The sequence below is a fragment of the Odocoileus virginianus genome, chromosome 15 (assembly GCF_023699985.2).
Source record: "Odocoileus virginianus isolate 20LAN1187 ecotype Illinois chromosome 15, Ovbor_1.2, whole genome shotgun sequence".
NCBI lineage: Eukaryota > Metazoa > Chordata > Mammalia > Artiodactyla > Cervidae > Odocoileus > Odocoileus virginianus.
The window spans coordinates 8,654,373-8,674,606 of record NC_069688.1 but is presented as its reverse complement, the minus strand read 5'-3'; the positions used below and the strand labels follow the sequence as shown (position 1 = coordinate 8,674,606).

Here is a 20,234-nt window from a genome sequence, read left to right as displayed (position 1 = left end):
CCAGAGGGGTGCGGGTGGGGTATACTGGGGGACTGTCACTCCTGATTCTTAACCCAAGTGCTGGATACACAATTGTGTTTCATTTGAAAATTCATCACACCGTGCACATAGGATGTGTACTCTTTTCTATGTGTGTATTACACTTCAAAAGCAAGTCAGTGTAAGATAACACTCATGGCACGCTGACTTAAACTTCTTAGAACAAGCCCCTCTCTGCTCTCCCAAGGATCTGGGATCCATTCACAGGCTGGGAACCCCTGGCTGGTTATGTGAAGATGTGGAGGGCAGGAGCAACAGCAACCATCGTAATAAACTCATTTGTATAAAGCTTAAGAACATTAAATGTGCACTCACGCCTATTACATCAGCTAAACCTGAAGACACCAGATGAGTGAAGTGAGGCCCACAGAGGGTAAGACCTTCCTCACTGCAGGAAGGCACAAGGTGACGGGAGCAGGCACCTACTACTCCCTTTCTGCAAAAACGGGTTTTCCTGCTGCTCTGAACATGGGGTTCAAGGGCCCCTGCTGCTTTCCTCTGGCTCCTGCTCTCTGGCTGAAAATGGTGTACGCTGGGCTCAGTCCCGCCTAGGATTTCTGGGCTTGGAAACAGGGATCATAACATTCAGCCCCTTTCTGACGACGCAAGCCTGGGGTCCACCAGGGCTTTTGTGGCGGAAGAATCGGGCCAGACAGGATGATGCTAACAGGGACGAGGCACCAGAACCAAGAGGTGGAGCAGGCAGTCCTTGCGCCCAGCTGTCCTCAAGGCTGTGTCGCCGCTAACCTTCCTGCAGACTGAGGACACGAGACAATAAACTCCCTTCAGTCCTCAGCCAGCTGCAGTTGGGACTGTCACTTGCAACCACGAGTCCTAAACAACACAAGAACTAAAGTTTACCGAGCGCTTACTGCACCAGATGTAAGCTTGGTAGAGAAGACATACCCAACAGATAAGACTCTCTGTGTAGCATCTTCAAGAAAAAAAAAGCAGCATCTGTATTTTTCAGATAAGGAAATGTGATAGGCCATTAATAAATATTTGTAAGAAGGGATGAAGGGAGAAAAATATTAACTTGGCCAAAGTCATAGAGTCAGAAAGTGCTAAAAGTCACATTTCACACGAATGGCTCTTGAATCCCAAATCTAATGGGATGCTGGGATAAAAATCAGACTGCAGGTCAAACACTATTTCTGCCACACCCATCACTTACTTCCCCACCTCCACATCCACCTGTATTCTCTTTTTTGGTACTCTTTTTAAATCAACGTTTTTCTTTAAATCCATTCCTTTTTTTCCCCCCATTCATATCTTCTTTTTAAAAAAATACATGGACACTGTAAAGAGCTGGATCACTCACCATTAACAGGTGATACCCTAAAAATTACAAAGTATCTCTAACTACACAAAATGCTCACCTGTTTACTACCTCGAATCATCTCATTTAACACCAGGAACACTGCACATCACACTTTACAAAAGTGTGCTTTACAATACAGTTTCAGAGAAGAGATGAAGCTTGAGTTATTTCAAAGATTTGAGATTTGTACTTTAAAGAGGGAAGACAACTAACATTTTAATAAATGTTTAGTCAAAAAGGGGCTGAGGTTTACACAGGTTATTCCACTCAATTCTTACAAAAACTCTCTGAAGTAAGTGCTAGTACTGGATTCATTTTATAGATGAGTAACCAGAGGTTAGAAAGTGTAACTTGCCCAGGTGGCAGAGGAGGGATTTGAATCCAGGTCTTCAGAGTAAAACACCACCCCCTAATCACTAACCAGTTCTGCGTTCCAATGATTTCCCCTGAGGAACTGAAACAGAAAGCAGTCTCATCTTGAGCGGGGAAATGTCCACCAGTTTGCAGAGGCAAACCTGAGTTAAGATAGTTAGGTTGCTGGTAAGAGCGGGAGGGAAGACAGTAACGAAAATAAGTGCAAATAAGCACTCATTTTAAGAGATGGGATCCAAAGGGTTTATCCTTTGATGAACTGCTTTTGTGGTAAGGATATTTAAAAAAATAATTCTAATAATAGCCACCATTTATTTTTTTATATACATATTGACCATGCATGCTAGGTCATTTCGGTGGTGTCCGACTCTTTGCAACCCTCAGGATTGTAGCTCACCAGGCTCCTCCAACCATGGGATTTTTCAAGCCAGAATACTGGAGTGGGTTGCCAAGTCGTCCTCCAGGGGATCCTTCTGACCCAAGGATAGAACCTGGGTCTCCTGCGGCTGCTGCGTTGCAGGCCGATTCTTTACCGCTGAGCCACCAGGGAAGCCCTTATATACATTATTACTGCCATCTTTTTTTCCTGATGAAAACGCCTGCTTTATTTTGGAGAAGTCAAACAGCTTGCCAGGTGTCACATGTCAGGTAAGAGAAAAACCAGCTGATGCTTTTTCAAACAAGCCACCTAAAAACCCACTGTAGAGGGCATGCTCATGTTTCTCCTGATTTTTTTAGTAACTTTAGAGAAAGAACAAAAGATCTCCTTATGGCAGAAAATACACTACTGGCTTAGCTTCAGGGAGTGATAACCATTGAAGAATGCTTCTACTCATAGAGAAATTAATGAGTGGACTTTAATGTCCACGCATAGAGTTAATGACTCCCAATAAGCAAGGGGCTGGGGAAGATTTTAGCCATAACATTTTATGAGGCCAGTTATCTGCTTCCTTTCTGCAGGAGGGAAAGTCTCAGAAATTTATGTTGGATTCTTACCAACCTGTCTATAAACTAATAGGATGTAAAGTTCATGTACTTACTTTTAAAGGTTATTAATCACATCCACAGCCACCATTACATCTAGGTGACACTTCTCTTTTTACACTCTCCTATTTGGCCACTGGCAATAGGCAGCCAAGTAAAATGCACTTTTAAGAGCTCCATGTTGAAGAGAGCCAGGAAATGCTGTCCTTCAATCAAACAAGGCTCCCTCCAGAAATAACACATGTCTAAATGTGCTAGAGAGCGCCATCCCCTCGACTGCCAGACGAGCCACACTCGGCGGTGACATCTTTTAAAATGTCCTGTGTGTAAAACTAAATAAAGCGGAGAGAAAAGAGGCGGATGAATGGGCTTCATAACTATCCTCTCTCTCAACCCATTAAAAGTATGTTAAAATACGTGCCTGCATTCCAAGTGTGCATCTGAAGGTGAACAACTCGAAAAAGTGGATGTGTCCGTGAAAGGAGGAGAGAGGGAGAGGGGAGAAGGGTAAATGAGCCAAGGCAGGAATCGAGGAGAACAGGCTGATCTCTAATAACACAATAATACCTTCCCCATCTAAGAATTCTGCAATACAGCAGCCCCGCCTTCTCTGCATTACTGAAGAGCAGGGGCATTAACCTCGAAAAGTACTTCTCATCTTTATATGGAGACAGCTTATTTCATGCACAGTCCTAGCAAGTGTGGGCATCTGAACAGAGAGAAGGTACAGGCTGTTGCAAGCTAGCAAGAGGCTGCTGGAGAAACCATACCACAGAAGCTAGCAACCTGAGGGCTCAGAAGGAGTCTACAACCTGGGTGTGAGAGTGAAAAAGAATTCTTTATGAGCCAAGGGGTCATTTGGGGTAGGATGGGGAGCCTTTCGTACCCCTCTGGGCCGAGCGGCATCCCTGGGTCACAATAGAGTGCGAACAACAGATTCTCTTGAAGATGCACAGGAATCCAGCCACGCCTGGTCCCCTCCACTCGGGGCATCTCTACCAGCTGATCTGTCTGTCTGGAACTCTCCTCCCTAAGTTCTTCAGGTGAGGGCTCTTTCTGCTCGCCCAGGCTTCGGGTTAACAGCCCCCTCCTGGGACCTCCCTGGTGGTCCAGAGGCTAAGACTGCATGCTCCCTGTGCAGGGGGCTGGGTTCCATCCCTGGTCAGGGAACTAGATGTCACATGCCCCAACTAAGGCCTGGCACAGTCAAATTTTTAAAAAAAGCTCCTTCCTCTGGGAGACCTTCTATGATCCACCTAAAGCAGCGTATCTGCTCTCCCCCACCATTCACTCTCTCATACACTTCACACTGGATACTCAACAGTGCTACACATCCCTGAAACGATCCTGGTCATGACCTGTACAAATAATGAATCAACGAACCCCTCATTATTCTCAGCTCCCCAAATAGCAACGTATGCAATGCAAGGCTTGCCTTGAAAATGGCAGAATAGAATTTTGAATTGAGAAACAAGGCCCTTTGCAATTCTTCCCTTGATGGTTTTGAACAGCTGAGGTCTAAAAGTATGTATGTGTTAAATGTGTGAGTGTGTATGTGTGTGTCACACATATAAGTATAAGGAATATGACCACAAAGTATCTCGAGTAACTGTTTAAAAGGACAGACAGAGCTTATACATTTTCAGTTAGTTTTGTATCTTAAGATAGTTATTCTGGCAACTGTTAAAAACATTTTATTGGAATACAGTACACCTACGTTAAATAAGCAATGCCAATATGACTGTTAACACTCATTAAGATTTTCTCTTTCAGAATTACTTTCTAAGTCCAGGGTACCTTCTTTTAAATATACTCAAGTGGGAAAAAATGTGTCTTATTTTAGGTAGATGTGATTTTTGAAAATAAAGCACAAGTCTTTGGTGCTAAGTCTTATGCGTATACTCACAGAGAAAGCAAATAGTGCTAACATAACCTCATAGAATGTCTCACAAACGTGCCTGGGAAGACATCGATCATACCTCCCACCATCTAGCGATGCTGAATGTTAAACAGATGAAAGTACCTGAATGTGGTTGGCACAAAGCCTTGCACGGAGCAGGTGCTCAAAAACTGCTATCATTACCCTCACCTTTGGAGGTGCTTCCAGGAGAGAAATTTCTGAAACACTTGCAGCGGTGACAGCACAGTGTTTCTGAAACAAGCACTCCCACTAGCAAAGTGGTTTCTTCAATGAAAAGTGTTTTTACTCAGTTGGGGGGAAAAAAATGAGTGCTTCCGTTTTATTATTTTAATAGTCCTATTCAGGGAGGTAATTTCAGAAATGCATTTCAACAGATGCATTTGTCCCATAATCACCACAAGGTCAAAGCTCTTCTTCTGTGCAACCAGCTTAATAGGGAAATCAAAGGGAGATGATGCTGGCCTAATTTTGGTTCAAAGCCCAGATGCTTCATCCTTCATCTTGCTGAGCAACCCCACTGCCTTTCTGGGAGGAGGGAGATGCCTAATTAATTCTCATAAACTCGCTGAGAATGAAATAGTGATGGAGGCTTGTGTGCGGCCTTCTAGCCAAGTCAATACATTAGTTATCTGTCACAAGACCCCACACCCTAGAATGCACGTGCATAACTGTAACGTGGACCAAGTAAGTATGGGCCCAGAAAGTAAGCCGACGTGACGATGAAGGGCACTGTGACTTAAGGAGCCGGACGGGAGAGTGACCATGTCATTTCCTCTTAAAAGGGCTGGGGCGTCTGAACACTCAGATAAGGTACAGGCTGCTGCAAATGAGAGCGAGCCTACTGGAGAGATCACACCGACAGAAGCCGGGAACCTGAGGCTTTGGAAAGATTATTCAAACTGCACACGAGAACGAAAAAATAAACAAAACAACTCTTTAAGAATCAAGAAGCCATTCGGAGTAGGACACGGAACCTTTCGTACCCCTCTGGGCCGAGGGGCATCCCTAAGTCACAGTGGAGTGCAAACAACAGATGCTCTCAGAAATGCACAGGAATCCAGCCATGCCTGTTCCCCCTACTTAGGGCATTTGCACCGGCTGACCTGTCTACCTGGAACTCTCCCCTCTAAGCTCCTCAGGTGAGGGTTCACCCAGGCCTCTGGTTGACAGTCTCAGGTTAATGCAACTGAGTCTCTGTTCTGAGGATCAATCCCGGGTTTTTATGTCACTCGCTCACTTGTTCATCCATTAGCTGTGGCTGGCACAGAGTGGTCCCTCCTCTGGGCCAGGCACTGCCTCTGCCCCTGCTTCCGCAGCTGCACGTCCCTCCCTCTACCTGCTACAGCAGAACGACAACAAAACCCTTCACTAGGACCGGTGGGATGCGTGGGACTGCGTCAGATGAGACAGGAAGGAAGTTACTCATAAAGTAGGGCTCCTCCCTACCCTGGGATTTGGCCACACTTCCCCAATCATACTGTCCTTTACCCTGAATTTTAGGGCTTTAGTACCTCTGTCTCTTTCCCTACTTATCAACTGAAAGCGTGCCAATAATAACAGTTGTGTTTGTTTCTTTCTTAGCACAGAAGATGCTGAGTAAGAACTTGTTCCATTGAATGAAAGGAAAATACACATGGAAGGAATAAAGGATGAATCCGCTGGTCCAACACTTTGGCCACCTGATGCGAAGAACTGACTCCGTGGAAAAGACCCCGATGCACAGAAACGTTGAAGGCAGAAGGAGAAAGGGACCACAGAGGATGAGATGGCTGGATGGCATCACTGACTCGAAGGACAAGAGTTTGAGTAAGCTCTAGGAGTTGGTGATGGATAGGGAAGCCTGGCATGCTGCAGTCCATGGGGTCCCAGAGTCAGACACGACTGAACTGAACCAAGAGTGAAACCCAAGTCCTCTTTACCGCCAGCCAGGCCCTGCGAGATCCAGGGCTGCTGCCCTCTGACTCTGTTCCCACACTCTCCACTCGCGTCTAAGTCACACCCACAGTCTTTCGGAACCCACAAGCTTGACTCCACCCAAGAGCTTCTGCAACTGCTAACCTGTCTGCTGAAATCCTTTTCTCCAAACTCTTCCCCAGACGTAAAGTGGCGTAGCCTGCTCCCGCTCTCCTTTTTTCTTCTGCATTCACCTCAAATGTTGGACGCACAGCCCCTATTAACCTGAGGAGTGGAAGTTACTGGGGTGCTGAGAAGCACCCTGCGGTTCAGCTACACAGAACCAAGGCCAAGAGTAGCTCACATGAAAGGAAGAGGGAGAGATGTTATCGTGTCTTAGTTTCAAGATTAACACGAGTTGAATGAGGCTGCTACACAGGGGAAATGATCAACCTAAAATAAAACATGATTTGCATAACGCATCTCAAAAAGGGAAAGTTCACAGGTCATCCACAAAGGTTTTAAGCTCTTTACGCTATTTTAGACTATAAAAGTGTCCTTAAAATTCAGATTCTCCTTTGTTTATACAGATTTCAATCAGAAACTTCTCCTGTCCTCTACTCCACCTGTAGCTGGATGGATTCACAAAAGGGGAATCAGACTCACAGGCAGCAGAGAATTGTGGGTGCTAAGGACTAAGGGTTTGGACCCCACTTCACAGCTCAGATAAGCAGCAAAGATCAATGTATTACCTTAGGCAATGTTGTTGTTCAATCACTAAGTCGTGTCCGACTCTTGCGACTCCATGGACTGCAGCCTGCCAGGCTCCCCTGACCTCCTCTGTCTCCTGGAGCTTGCTGAAACTCATGTCTGTTGAGTTGGTGATGCCATATTCCTTCAGCAACACCTCCTGATTGGTTCTAAGGATCTATGCCATGCAGGAAAACAGCACCAACCTACCAACTTTCCAGGCCGAAGAAAAGATACTGCATAAAACTGCGGCTCACCAAAGTCCCGTTCCCTGTGTACACATCTTGAAGGCTATACAAGGCCCAGAGCAGGGGCTCAGTAAATGTGAGTCAACGGAACCTGCTTCTATACTGAAAGCATCTGTAAATAAAGCTAGACAGAACAGCACTGGAACTCACAGAATGCTATTTATTTCTCAAGCGCTGTTTATTTTAAAAACCTAAGTGTTTCATACAACCTTGCCCTGTCACAGTCAAGACTCTTTGCTGAACCACTAAACCGACTCTTGTGCTGCTGTGGGGATCAGCAGAGTGAACAGAGAAAAGTGGGAAAGACCCCTTTAAGACCCTTTAAGCCACATAATAAGACCCTACCTAACTCGAAGCGCTAAGCCCAGTCTTGCTTTGCCCCGTGAGGCTGGGTCCCACACCACTCGGCACTGTTACCACGTGGGGCCCCCAGTTCCATGGGGTCACCCACATTCCAGCATTCCAAGCCCTTGTTGGCAGCCTTTGCCTCTGGTGCATATCTGGCCCCTGGAAGAAGCAGGGCCTGGCTGCGGAGCCATCAAGAAACGGATGCTGCGGTGAAGACCTCGGAGGGCCCAGCCCCTGAGGACTCCTGCTGGCTCCGTGGGGCCTGCTCAAGGGAGCTGTCCTGAAGCGCCCCTGCCCTCCTCGGCTGACACCGCCACAGGGAGTGTTTCCGTCTTGCCTCCTTCACCTCTAACTGTCCTAAGAGACTTTTTTCTTTTAAAGAGATGTTTTTACAAAATTAATTATTTATTTCTGGCCGTGCTGCGCGTGGGCTGTTCTCCGGTCGCGGTGCACGGGCTTCTCCCTGCGGCGGCTTCTCTTGCTGGGGAGCATGGGCTCTAGGGTGCTTGCGCTTCAGGAGTTGCGGCAAGGAGGCTCCAGGGCACAGGCTCAGTAGTTGTGGCGCATGGGCTTAGTTGCCCCTCGGCGTGTGGGATCTTCCCGGACCAGCGATCGAACCTGTGTCCCTTGCGTGGGCAGGTAGGTTCTAAACCACTGAGCCACCAGGGAAGTCTTCCTTAGAGGCTTACAGCAGTCTCACCCCCCTTCTCCCAACACTGATGACGAGGATGATAAAAACAACAGGAATGTGTTCTTATTTAATCCTCACAGAAACCAATACGGATGTCTCTGTCGCCCACATTTTACTGAGAAGGAGACTGAAGCGCAGGATGGCCCGAGATCCTGCATCAAGTCAGATACGCAGTCAAGTTTCACGCCTGGTTCCTGACCCGCGAGCCCGTACTCCTGAGCTTCGTGTTCTCCAAGCTGCCAGCCTGACACTGGAGGACGGAGGAAACTTTAAAAGACAAGATCAGCCAAGGATTCGGTAACCAGGCCACAAGACAAGCAACTTCCGAAACCTTCTCCTTCCCATTTGAGGGACGCTCTCGGAAGAAGCCAAAGAGGAATTGAGATCAACACTTAGCCTGAGAACCTAAAGTCGCTCTTTACGGGGGGAGGGGACAAAAGCAAAGTGGGAGGAGGTCAGCCTGCAGCTAGTTGGGGCTGAGTCACTTGGCTGGCTGTCCTCACACCCCCGCCTCCCACTTCACGCGGGCCCATCTGCTAACCAAACACTGTGCTGGGTGCGGTGATGATGAGTCAGCCACAGAGAGGGTTTCCACGTGGCTTCAGGGGCACCTGAGGAACTGCAGTGCAGCCTTCGTGGCCTTCACTGAGACCCATGCTGGACACTGGGCATGACTTGCACTAAACCTGATCACTGGCATGTGTGCCCCAAATAGAAAAACAGGTTAAAGAGCAGTAACTAATCACAACAGCACATGGAGATGCACAGGCTTGTGAAAGCTTCCAGGTACACCTTAAAATATCAGAGTGAAAAACATTACTAAGAGTGACTGGCAGAAAAACCCTCAAAAAGAATTGGTGGGCTTATCCTTGGGGTCAGTGAGGGAATCAGGAGCTTATTTTAAGAAGAGGGACAGTTTCTCCACCTGGTACTTCTAATCCGGCTCTGGTCCATGGAGTGGTCGCTTTAGTCCCTGCTGAGCAGTGTGAGAGGGTACTACCCAGAGATTGGGAGCGTCCATCCACAAACACCTACTCCTCTCAACAGCCAATGTCCACACTCGGCGTGGGGACACCAGGCAAAGACCAGACAGTGCTGTTCTTCGAAGACGGAGAGACAGGGAACAGCAAGGTACAAACCAATGTTCCTCAGAGCAGAGATGCTGTGGTTTAGAAGCACCAGAGAGGCCACGTGGCCAGATCCACGTGGAGGATAAAGAAATGGACGGGGGCCAGATCACGTGAGGAGGAGAGGCCACGGAAAGAGTTTGGTTTTGACGGCAAAGGTAAGTCAAGAGTGGGGCTGCTGGGGTTTTACAAGAAAGAAGGTGGCAATTACTCCTGAACTTTGGAAAAATGACTCTGGCTGATGTGCTGGGAACGGGAGGGACGGGGCAAGATCGGAAAGGAAAGAGCCGATCGGCTGGGTCTCACACAGACAGAACTTCTAAGTTATTTCTCGTGTGGCTGGATCCACTTCCTCCTCTAGGATCACACATCATATTTAAGGCTTCCTCCAGAAGCAGCCTTCTCCCCTCCACACCCACGCACGACCTCAGTGGAGGACATCGAGATGCCCAGCTGGACTCAGGAGACCACAAAACCCGGCCAGGCCCACCTCTGCAGCAGTCCTTAAACCCATCCCCTTGGCGCCGGCCTGACTTCAGGGCTGCACCATGTCCCGGGCAGAGGGAGGAGTTCTTCTAAACTGTGAATCCGATCATGGCACTCTCCTGCTTTAAAACTTAGAATAATGAGCAGGCTGTCTTTCACTGACTTTGAAAGCCCTCTTTGCCCTACCGCACGGGCTTCCGCAGGGATGACCTGCTCTCTCCGATCGAGAGACGGACGTTACTGGCAGTCCAGGTCTATGGCGCCCAGTTGTATGCAGCACCTGTCTGGCCTTGTTTGACTCTGGAGATGCCAACTCCAGTAGATACAGCTCTCGTCCTCAGTAATACTCTTGCCTCTTCTTCTCCATCTTAACATACTACAAACAGAGGCTCAACCTTTATGTCAGAGTTTTAGCATCTCTTCTTTGAAACCTGCCCCTCCTGCTGAGAACGAATCTCTCTGCAGTGCTGTGAGAGCACTTATCATAAGGACTTCTTCCTTACATTTCCATCTCCAACAAATGGAGCTATGAATCTTTCAAGACGCTACACACATACTCGTTGCCTTTCCCCACTGTAGAGCCAGCTTCCTGCCCTAGGAATGCATGTGACCTGGAGACCAAGGTGTTCACAGTGCACAGATGGGACCCCACCCAGGATCCAGGTAGGGTCACCTGGCAGCTAACTCTGACCCCACTCTCAGACTTCTCGGGCTCCCAGATTCCTGACCTGTCAACTTGGAAGACTGGCCACTATGCAGCTTCTCTTGGCTCTAATTTTCTGAAAACAAACCATTTTCAAGTCCTAGGGACCATATCCTACTGCTTCAACTCTCTTAGCATATTAGATTTTGTTTTAAAGGAAAGACACCTTAATTTTTTTTTTGACACGTTAATTTTTTACAAGTGAGTGACCCTAGAAGGATCTTACATTTAAGACCTCTATGCGATTAAAAAGATCAACTGTAGCTTTGGTCTCAGATTCTAATTCCAGTCATTTCTGTGTCACTTTTTTGTGTTCTCTGTCCTCCAAGAAATGTTCAGAAAAGTTCATTTTGAATTCTGTATGCAAAGACTATCAATCATATAAAATAAGCATACTTAGTGCCTGTCAAAAAATAATTTATTTATTGGCTGTGCTGGGTCTTTGTTGCTGCGGGGGCTTTTCCCTAGCTGTGGCAAGTGGGGACTTCTCTCTAGTTGTGGTGAACAGGCTTCTCATTGCGGTGGCTTCTCTTGTGACTTTTTAAAGATGAAGGAATTGATTCAGAGCAAGTGTCCAGGGCCAAAAGTCTGGGAAATGGCAAAACCAGGCTTTGCACCCTGTAAAGTCTAACCCCCAATGTCTGTGTTTCTTCTGCCACAACAGACTGCCTCTCCAGTTAAAAGACATGCTTTGGTCTGCTGCTGCTTACGCTCGGGTCCTTGGCTCACTAAGCTTCCTATAGGTGGCTCAAGGGCCCAGCTTCTGAGAAAAGAAGTTCTCAGGGGAGACAGGCTGTCAGCCACTGGTGACATCCCCGGCTCAGCCAAGTTTAGAACTCTTGTGTCCTCTCCAAAAGGAACCTCAGAGCTGCTGACCATAGATCCAGTCATTGCTAAGTAACGGTTTTTACAAAGACTGGCCTGATTTGACAGTGGAGATCAAGAAACCCCCACTCCACATCTGCATGAAGATGACTACTGCAAATGAAGGTCACTTCTTGTGAACAAACAACAAAATGGATTCAAGCAGCACTTCCCAGACTGAGGTCCGTAGAAAACTATATCTGAGATGCTGGAAAGTATTCTGTGAGAAAAAAAGAGGCCGCAAATTTGGAAAACACTATGTGCTAATTACCATGTGCTAATTAACTATACCTTTCTTTTGTATACCCAAGGCACACAAGAATATCAAAGGCTGGGATACTTTGTTTGTGTGGGTCTTACAGTTAACCCATTTTATTATAAAAATTCACTTCAAAATTTGAAATTATTAACAATGATAATTATACAACAACACAAAACTGTTGAGAAAAACATCTTGGGATAGAGTAGATCTTTAATGATTAAGTACAGTAGAACACTGTCCTTGTTAGAAACATAACACACAGTGCCATGTTTGAACCGCGCAGCAGTCTGCTCACCAACACACGTCACAAACATAGCTGATGGCCTGCACTGGACTAAAACTGAGTTAAAGACACACATTTCAGGACTTGCCAGGTCAACCCTAGAGTGGAAGACTGGGACATTTTAAGGAACATGGTTAACTTTATAACCCAGCAATTCTCCATTAAAATAACTTAAATAATTAATTAAAATCAGAAAATTTTGTGCACACTTACAGAGTACTTATTGGGACATCAATATAGAAAACTCTATATTAAAAAAAAATTAACAAAAGTTAAGCCTCAAAAAATACACTATGTGTATGAAGTAAGAGGTCTAAAAACAGACAGACACTATTAGGGAAAAGCCAAGAAAAAAAAAAAAAAAACCAAGATTAAAACCAGACTAAAACAGAAAACTCACGATAAAAGAACTAAGAAGAAAAAATAATCCCAACAACAAGAAGAGGAAAAAACGTTGACATCCGTAAGACATAATTACTATGTGGAATTCTTATTTTGCTGCTATTGTGATCAGAAGAATGAGGACAAAAGACATTAACATAAGAAATTAAAAACAGTAAACCTATGCAAAGAACTTCAATCACTGATAACTTTTAAATTCCAAGTAAAACAATAGTGAAGTGTCTTTTTATCCTTATAAATATGTTAAAAAAAAAAAAAGAAGGAAAGAAAGAAACAATAATAAAAACAATGAAAGGACAGGCTTCAGAGAAACAGTCCCAATTGATAATCAGGACAAAGTGTATTCCAAGTCACAAAACTGCTCTTACACTTGACATAGCAATTCCATTCCTGACAATTCCTATCAAAACGACCCACATCTCCTCAAGAACGAATAAAAAGAAGATAGTATAAAACTCATCACCAGGTTTTACAGTACAAGAAACTACAAATAACCTAAGTCTTAACAACAGGGAAATGACAAAGTAAAATATGAAACCAAGAGAAGGGCTTATATGGTCACTGAAAAGTATGTCTGTAGCAATTAGAAAGAATAAAGGATAAGGTCTGCCATTTATTGATGTCTATTGTGTGAGATGTGCAAATAATATATTATTCCATTATTTGCAATGTAAAATTGCAGATATTATAAAGAAATGAATTATCTATAAATATAAAGCTTAGAAAGGTTCATAGAGATGTTTAAAAGCTGTTGTTATTGTTACCTTGGACTGCTAATGATTAGGAGCTTTCTTTCAAAATAACTTTAGTTGTGTAATATCATAAGGCTGATATAGTACTTCAAATTCTTCTAAGCCTTTTAACAGTCTTGTAAGACATTCGATGTCTGCTTTTCCCTCAGCAATTGTAAGAGACCAACAAGATGCTAACTTTCATCAAAAATGAGAGAGAAATAGTACACACTCTCAGTAATTTCCTTGTTGCCTTGAAAACTGTACATTTAAAAAATTAGTAGAATATTGTGTTTCAAGAGCTCCTGTCTGGGGCCGAAAAGAAAACTGTAATCACAGCAATTACCTTGTGAACCTCTAATTTCTGCTGTAGTTCTAAAGTTCGGAGGAGCATACCCACCCACAAGCACTATGGCTCTTTCATCTTGAAGCAATTGCAGCTCCATTCTTAGGAAAATAATAATTATAGGTACAACAAGGTATTTAAAGACCAAAAAAAAAAAAAAGAAAGAAAAGTCATGAAAACACCATTTTCCATGTTATAACATAATGAGAGTTCATTAAAACAATTAAAACTTAGACTGCAAAGGAGTTTCCTGAGTCATGTCTTTTCAGGATCCTGAGAATTTATCAGGAACCTAACTCATAAAAGAAAAACAGTTTTCACTGGTGAACAGATTAGGAACCACGGAGTTACTTAGCCTTTTAAATTCCTACCAGTTCTGAGGTTTTATAATGACCTACTAAACCATGAGCCTGGGTCTTGACCTAACGATTCAAGATACGCTGCTGCTGATTTAGTCATTTAGACTTTGTTGTTGTTCAGTCGCTTAGTCGTGTCCAACTCTTTGCGACCCCAAGGCCTGTAGCACGCCAGGCTTCCCTGTCCTTCACCATCTCCTGGAGCTTGCTCAAACTCACGTCCATTGAGTCGGTGATGCCATCCAACTATCTCTATCTCTGTTGTCCCCTTCTCCTCCTGCCTTCAATCTTTCCCAGCATCAGTGTCTTTTAGACTTAATCACATAATTTATTCTAAAGTGAAATTAAATAAAGTGAATAAAGATTGCTGACTAGGTGCTGGGAAACATGGTGGTTAAGAGGACAGAATTTCAAGCCAGATGGCCTTGAGTCAAATTCTGCTCCACTACTTACTGACTACATGATCTGGGCCAGCTACTTAATCCAGGTGTGCCACAGTTTCCCCACCGGTGAACCCCCTTGCAGAGTTCCGTGGATTGAGTAACCATGTAGATGAAGTGTTCAGAATGGTGCTTGGAGCAGAAGCAACATCAACAAATGTTAGCTAGAATTTGCAAGTGTGGATACTTGGGTTTATGTTTCTAAGATTCCCAAGAGGTAGGTAGTGAGCAAGAGTAATTTTTACATTGTTGGTGGTGCTACTACAGAAACTTCCCTGGTGGCTCAGTGGTAAAGAATCTTCCTGTTGATGTAGGAGATACCGATACGATCCCTGATCTGGGAAGATCCCACATGCCGAGGAGCGACCAAGCTCGTGCGCCACACTACTGAGCCTGTGCTCTAGGGCCAGAGAGCCACAACAAGAGAAACCACCGCAACGAGAAGCCCATGTTCCGCAACGAGAGAGTAGCCCCTGCTCGCTGCCACTTGAGAAAAGCCCCAGCAGCAACGAAGATCCAGCACAGCCAAAAATAAACTATTAAAAAAAAAAAAGAAGGAAAAGAAAAGGGAGAGGCTGATGTAAGACCTTCCACTCAGGCCATTTCTTTAGATCGGTGACCTCCCTACAACGCCCACAGGAGTGTCTACTTTGATATGGGAGGAAAAACAGAACTCTTGTACTATTCTGTTAGATAATTATACAGTATTAGTACAAAAGAGTATGTATAGATGTATATACATGTACATGCATATGGCATGCACGCTTTAAAAGGTTTTACAAATGAGATGCACAGAAGTTTGGAAACCGCTGCTCTGTTAATGGACATGAAGATTTTACTTCTCTTAAGTAGGAACTGTGGGGAAACGCGGAGTTAGGGCAACCGCGTGGCCCAGGGGCTGTCTGCACACGGAGAGAAGAAGACAGCACTGTTCAGTGCTTAAAACGATGTTGCCAGAAATGCCGGTGGGCTTCTCACGAGTAGGGTTCACCAATCTAGCAACTCAGCTTAGAACTTGGAAGGGCAGCAATGGGTACTAAGTTGATTTCAAGATAAAAGAATACTCTTTTATATAGTTTCTTGTCACTTTTACTATCTTGCATCTGATTTCTCCAGCTGCCCAAATATTATCACACTCTTTCCTGAGGGAATGAATAACGGCTCAGGGAGAGCCTAGAGAGAATAGGGGATTTTTCCTAAACTCACCTGGGTAATAAAAGGAGTCTCAAAACTCAAGTCTCCCAAATCAGAATACAGTGTTAAAAAATGATTCTGTTCACAAGTGTTCTGTATATTTACTGCTAAAAGTGAGTGAAAGTGGATGCTTCTCCCTGGTCTTCTGCTTCCTACCACAAGGCACTCAGGAAAAAGGTTAACTGGCAAAAAGAAAACCACCAGAAAAATCTGCTTTTGTTTTTAACCTCATACTGAGCAAACTGGAAATACAAATTCAAAACTTTAATTCTGCAACTCTAAAACACAATTTTCTTTTTTCTTGACTTGCCATCGTAATTCACATTTTATGATTTCTATGTAACTAATCGACATTACATGCAACCTGTATTCTGCTTTTTTCACTTAACACTGTACTGCAAATACTGGTGCTTATTTTTCCTGCCGAGCACAGCCATGACTACTTTGGCATTCCATCACTCTCACATGTCATCTACACATCACACATCGTCTACACATTGCTCTTGTTGAAAGCCAACTTAATGGCCGGCTGTTTTACTTTTTGTAAATAAAGGTATTTAAGACTTAACGTTCCAGCATGGCTGTCAAATAATCAAGTTGTTTTTAATAAGGATAATTTTAAGTCGTGTATGTTTTAAACATGCTCATGAAGTACTAGCGGGCACTAATGACATCTTTTAGTATCTGAATAACTCTCATGCCTCTAAGGCACAACGCTCACAAGAGGTCTTTAAGTTTCTGACTTCTAAAAAGCTGTCACATACCAGAAATGTCATAAAGATCTAACTAATCCTCTTGCAAATTATAAATGAGTGCAATTTAGGATAGTGGTTAACTCAAAAGGCGCAGGCCTCTTAAAAGGGGGCAGCGGCTAATGTGGAATGCTCCCCATCCTAACATCCACCCCCCACCCCCAAATAACTGATCCTTAAGTCACCCTTTCAAATAAAGCTCCCTCCGAATGGCCGGTTCGGACGGAAGTCTTATTATAAGGAGAATGTGCGTAGATCCCAGGGCCCGCTGATTCAATATTCCTTGAGGAAAACAGGGCTGAGGTAACAGAATTTGCTCTGAACTATAAATGAATATTATGCTCCAGTGGCAGCTGTTTCCATAAAGGTAAATCTTTCTGTTTATGGGAGTTGAAGTTTTCTATAAATCAAACCTTTGATATTAAACCTTATTCCCTCATAGATGTACACGTTAACATTTCAGAGACTTTCCTCAACAGGCCTCCAGTCTTCCTGTCGCCTTTATCAGAGCGTCCTTTTGTAATGTAAATGACACCCTCTCACACTCACAACCAGCTTATCTTAAATGAAGAAGCATCTATGGAACATTTGGAAAACAACTTCAATCTCCAGGCTACAAATGCATCTTACAAACATCTGGTGGGAACAATATCCCAGAGTCGGGGAATACAGAGACGGTCCCTGACCTCAGGGATCGTGAAGGATTACTCCAATCATGTTTATTAGGTAGCTGGATATAAAATGTTTTGAACCATGAATGCTTCCCTATAATACGACATTTGGGGATAAGTACGCCACCACAAAAATGTATTTACCCAGAGGCGAAGTATGTAGTAAATTTTAGAAAATGTTTAAGAAAAAAAATACAGCTTGAAGCCAGGAATGAGAAAAAATATTCACTCTCCTTGATAAATACATATCAAAGCTTTTATTAAATCACATTTTGCGGACTGAGTTATCTTGTAAAGGGAGAGGACAAATTTCCCTTGAATGATTTTTTAATATGCTGCTGGGAATAAAATTAAAGGGATACTAATGGAAAAACCAAACAAGAAACTGGAGTGCTAAGGATCTAAGAAAGCATCAGCTTATTGACAGTAATTTCATAAAAACGAAGATGTTTTCCAAATGTCTGTGCTGATTGATTGGGAAAGCAACATATTCAAAGGCCACTTCTTGGGGAGCCTGAGTGATCCCAGGGCAGTAACTATAATGGGCACCCTCAAGGAAAGCTCCCCCCATCCCTTTTAAATACATTCTGGCTGCTATCGTGACCCTTAGTGCAGTGCAGAGTGACGTTTTACTATCTAGGTACTCTAGAGATCCTCCAAATGACTTCACTTCTTGAAACTGAACCAACAGTGCCCTTCTCATCCAACGACCAGGTGAGCCATCAACTCACGAGTGGTCCAACCCAGGCCCCATCAGAGACACACAGCTCAGTTGGCGTCGCACACAGCCCCAATTTGGGGAATGGTACTTCAGGATGAATGTTTATCACACAGCCCAGCTCTGCAGGAAGGGTACTTCAGGACCAACATTTATTTCATTCCACAAGCTTTTGTTTGATGGGTAGAAGTGTGGAGAAACATAGGTTTTAGAGCTTTCACATAGTTAGAATATGCTTAAATCAGAAAACTACTCAATTAGGTCAGCATTTCCCAAAAGTCATGCCCGACTAGTTCAATTAATGCTTCGAGAAAGGGGGAGACTGGTTCAAAACTGGGAAAGGAGTATGTCAAGGCTGTATATTACCATCCTGCTTATTTAACTTACATGCAGAGTACATCATGCAAAATGCTGGGCTGGATGAATCACATGCTGGAATCAAGACTGCTGAGAGAAATATAAAAAACCTCAGGTAATACCACTCTAATTGCAGAAAGTGAAGAGGAACTAAAGAGTCTCTTGATGAGGGTGAAAGAGGAGAATGATAAAGCTGGCTTGAAGCTCAACATTCAAAAAACTAACATCATGGCATCCAGTCCCATCACTTCATGACAAGTAGATGGAAACAATGGAAACAGTGACAGATTTTATCTTCTTAAACTCCAAAATTACTGCAGACAGAGACTGCACCCATGAAATTAAAACATGCTTGCTCTCTGGAAGGAAAGCTATGACAAACCTAGACAGCATATTAAAAAGCAGAGACATCACTTTGCCAACAAAAGTCCCTACAGTCAAAGCTGTGGTTTTCCCAGTAGTCATGTATGGATGTGAGAGTTGGACCATAAAGGCTGAGTGCCTAAGAATTGATGCTTTTGAATCATGGTGCTGGAGAAGACTCTTGAGAGTCTCTTGGATTGCAAGGAGCTCAAACCAGTCAATCCTAATGGAAATCAACCCTGAATATTCATTGAAAGGACTGATGCTAAAGCTCCAATACTTTCGCCACCTGATGCCAAGAGCTGACTCACTGGAAAAAGACCCTGATGCTGGGGAAGATTTGAAGGCAAAAAGAGAAGGGGATGGCAGAGGATGAGATGGTCAGGTAGTATCACCGATGTGATGGACATGAATTTGAGCAAATTCCGAGGGATAGTGGAGGACAGAGGAGCCTGATGGGCTATATCCATGGGGTCACAGAGATGGACATGACTTCGAGACACAACAACAATACAACAGCCAGCAGGTCTGGGAAACACTCCACACTGTACCCTCTTCTGAAGATCCACAGAGCATGGATCTATTCAAGGTTCGTGAGGTTCCTGTTTCTTTAAGTTTGGTTAACACAGTATTCCCCAAACTCATTGGCCTCACAAAAACACACTTCATGCCTCTATCCTTTCAGAACTAGTTCTCCACACGATCCACTTTAGGCTACACAGACTTGGACCATATTATTTCAAGAAAAAAATCTGTTCTAATTTATATCAGAGAAGGTAAATAGGTAGCTCAGAGTCTAAATCCAACTTGCAAAATATCATTTGTAAACTTCTGAATATAGCTTCCACACTTTTTTAAAACTTCAGTTCAGTCACTCAGTCGTGTCTGACTCTTTGCGACCCCATGGACTACAGCATGCCAGGCTTCCCTGTCCATCACCAACTCCCGGAGCGTAAACTCACGTCCATTGAGTTGGAGATGCCATAGAGTCAGTTTTAAAACTTGGGAGATTTAAGATAAAAATTCCAAAGTCCAAACTTCCCTCTAAAATGCCTTAGTGGAGCTGAAGGCACCTTTCCCCAGGAATGCCCATCAGGAGGAGGGCCAGTCTATGGTCTCCAGCTGCCACTGGATCACCAGGTCTGTGCCATCCACTCAGGCCTGGCCCCGGTTTCACAAGGGGTCCTATGAATTCTACCCGTGTTCTGGGCAATGGCTCCATGATGAAGGCATCAGGGCATGCTTGGGATGCAGGAGGAGGAGGTCACTGTTGACCTGCCTATCCCGCCAGCCCACCTCCCTTACGAAGGTTTGCCGAGGACAATGCCTGTTTATGCCCAATGCCTTGGCATAACAAGTCACAGAGCCACCCTCTCCTTGTCTCATTCTGGATAAGTTACACAGTCACTGAAGCTGTGAAGTCCTCCCAGACACTCACCTCCACCTCCTCAAGCCCCATGGATGCACTGTACCACTCGAGTCTGCCCCTCAGTACTTCCCAATTGCTTCATGTGAGCCTTACAGACATCAGAGCCCAGGTGAGCTGGGTCTGATTCCAGGCTCTGCCGCAGAATGGCTTGTTGCGTATAGACAAGTCCTCTAATGCCTCTCG

General features: G+C 44.4%; 1 protein-coding gene across 4 annotated transcripts in view; it reads right to left on the bottom strand.

Annotated features, from left to right (window-relative positions):
* Positions 1-20,234, bottom strand: part of ASAP1 (ArfGAP with SH3 domain, ankyrin repeat and PH domain 1) — a 329,862-nt gene that overhangs the window by 134,079 nt on the left and 175,549 nt on the right. The gene's annotated exons all lie outside the window — the stretch shown is intronic.